Below are 3,056 nucleotides of genomic sequence, written 5' to 3'. Positions count from 1 at the left end.
TATTCATTTTATACGGTGGCAAAGCTGTTGCATTTATATTGTATTTTATGCTTCTGGCGTTGACTCCTTAGGCCCTAACTATTCAATCTGGTGGAGCAATGCCTCAGAGTTAAGTCTAGGATGCCGGAAACGCCGAAATGATCATTACTTTCACGCATGTTGCAATTATTCCGGTTATACGATGAAAAGACTGTTGTATTTTTATTGTATTTTATGCTTCAGGCGTAGGCTTCTAAGGCCGCAGCTATTCGATATGGTGGAGCACCGCCCTAGAGTGAAGCCTAGGTTGCTCGGAACGCAGAAATGACCACTACTTTCACACAGTTTGCAATTATTCATTTAATACGATGCAAAAGCTGTTGTATTTATATCGTATTTTATGCTTCTGGCGTTGACTTCTAAGGACCTAACTATTCGATCTGTTGGAGCAACGCCCTAGAGTAAACCCTAGGTTGCTCGGAATGTAGAAATAACCATAACTTTCACACTGGTTGCAATTATTCGTTTTTTACGATGGAAAAGCTGTTGTATTTATATCGTATTTTATGCTTCTGGCGTTGACTTGTATGGCCCTAACTATTCGATCTAGTGGAGCAACGCCCTAGAGTGAAGCCTAGGTTGCCCGGAACGTAGAAATGACCACCACTTTCAAACTGGTTGCAATTAATCCTGTTATACGATGGAAAAACTGTTGTATTTTTATTGCATTTTATGCTTCGGGCGTTGACTTCTAAGGCCCTAACTATTCAATCTGTTGGAGCAACACCCTAGAGTGAAGCCTAGGTTGCTCGGAATATAGAAATGACCATAACTTTCACACTGTTTGCAATTATTCCTTTCATACCATGGAAAAGCTGTTCTATTTATATCGTATTTTATGCTTCTGGCGTTGACTTCTTAGGGCCTAACTATTCGATCTGGTGGAACAACGCCGTAGAGTGAAGCCTAGGTTGCTCGGAACGTAGAAATGACCATTACTTTCACACTGTTTGCAATTATTCCTTTCATACCATGGAAAAACTGTTCTATTTATTTTGTATTTTATGCTTCGGGCGTTGACTTCTAAGGCCCTAACTGTTTGATCTGGTGGAGCAACGCCCTAGAGTGTAGCCTAGGTAGCCCGGAACGTAGAAATGACAATTACTTTCACACTGTTTGCAATTATTCCTTTTAAACGATGCAAAAGCTGTTGTATTTATATCGTATTTTATGCTTCTGGCGTTGACTTCTAAGGACCTAGCTATTCGATCTGGTGGAGCAACGCCCTAGAGTGAAGCCTGGGTTGCTCGGAATGTAGAAATAACCATAACTTTCACACTGGTTGCAATTATTCGTTCTTTAGGATGGAAAAACTGTTCTATTTATTTTGCATTTTATGCTTCGGGCGTTCACTTCTAAGGCGCTAACTATTCAATCTGTTGGTGCAACGCGCTGGGGTGTATCCTAGGTTGCCCGGGAAGTAGAAATGACCATAACTTTCATACTGGTTGCAATTATTCGTTTTATATGATGGAAAAACTGTTGTATTTATATTGTATTTTATGCTTCTGGCGTTCACTTCTTAGGCCCTAACTATTCGATCTGGTGCAACAACGGCCTAAGGTGAAGCCTAGGTTGCCCGCAACATAGAAATGGAAATAACTTTTACACTGGTAGCAATTATTCGTTTTATACAATGGAAAAACTGTTCTATTTATTTTGTATTTAATGCTTCGGGCGTTGGCTTCTAAGGCTCTAACTGTTTGATCTGGTGGAGCAATGCCCTAGAGTGAAGCCAAGATTGCCCGGAACGTAGAAATGACCATAACTTTCACACTGGTTGCTATTATTCGTTTTATACGATGGAAAAACTGTTATATTTATATTGTATTTTATGCTTCAGGCGTTGACTTCTGAGGCCGTAGCTATTCGATGTGTTGGAAGAACGCCATAGAGTGAAGCCTAGGTTGCCCGGAACGTAGAAATGTCCATATCTTTCACACTGTTTGCAATTATTCATTTTATACGGTGGCAAAGCTGTTGCATTTATATTGTATTTTATGCTTCTGGCGTTGACTCCTTAGGCCCTAACTATTCAATCTGGTGGAGCAATGCCTCAGAGTTAAGTCTAGGATGCCGGAAACGCCGAAATGATCATTACTTTCACGCATGTTGCAATTATTCCGGTTATACGATGAAAAGACTGTTGTATTTTTATTGTATTTTATGCTTCAGGCGTAGGCTTCTAAGGCCGCAGCTATTCGATATGGTGGAGCACCGCCCTAGAGTGAAGCCTAGGTTGCTCGGAACGCAGAAATGACCACTACTTTCACACAGTTTGCAATTATTCATTTAATACGATGGAAAATCTGTTGTATTTATGTCGTATTTTATGCTTCGGGCGTCGACTTCTTAGGCCCTAACTGTTCGATCTGGTGAAGCAACGCCCTAGAGCGAAGCCTTGGTTGCCCGGAACGTAGAAATGACAATTACTGTCACACTGTTTGCAATTATTCCTTTTATACGATGCAAAAGCTGTTGTATTTATATCGTATTTTATGCTTCTGGCGTTGACTTCTAAGGACCTAACTATTCGATCTGTTGGAGCAACGCCCTAGAGTAAACCCTAGGTTGCTCGTAATGTAGAAATAACCATAACTTTCACACTGGTTGCAATTATTCGTTTTTTACGATGGAAAAGCTGTTGTATTTATATCGTATTTTATGCTTCTGGCGTTGACTTGTATGGCCCTAACTATTCGATCTAGTGGAGCAACGCCCTAGAGTGAAGCCTAGGTTGCCCGGAACGTAGAAATGACCACCACTTTCAAACTGGTTGCAATTAATCCTGTTATACGATGGAAAAACTGTTGTATTTTTATTGCATTTTATGCTTCGGGCGTTGACTTCTAAGGCCCTAACTATTCAATCTGTTGGAGCAACACCCTAGAGTGAAGCCTAGGTTGCTCGGAATGTAGAAATGACCATAACTTTCACACTGGTTGCAATTATTCGTTTTATACGATGGAAAAACTGTGGTATTTATATTGTATTTAATGCTTCTGGCGTTCACTTGT

This window comes from Calliopsis andreniformis, unplaced genomic scaffold, assembly GCF_051401765.1.
Source record: "Calliopsis andreniformis isolate RMS-2024a unplaced genomic scaffold, iyCalAndr_principal scaffold0017, whole genome shotgun sequence".
NCBI classification, from domain to species: domain Eukaryota; kingdom Metazoa; phylum Arthropoda; class Insecta; order Hymenoptera; family Andrenidae; genus Calliopsis; species Calliopsis andreniformis.
This window is presented reverse-complemented; position numbering follows the sequence as displayed.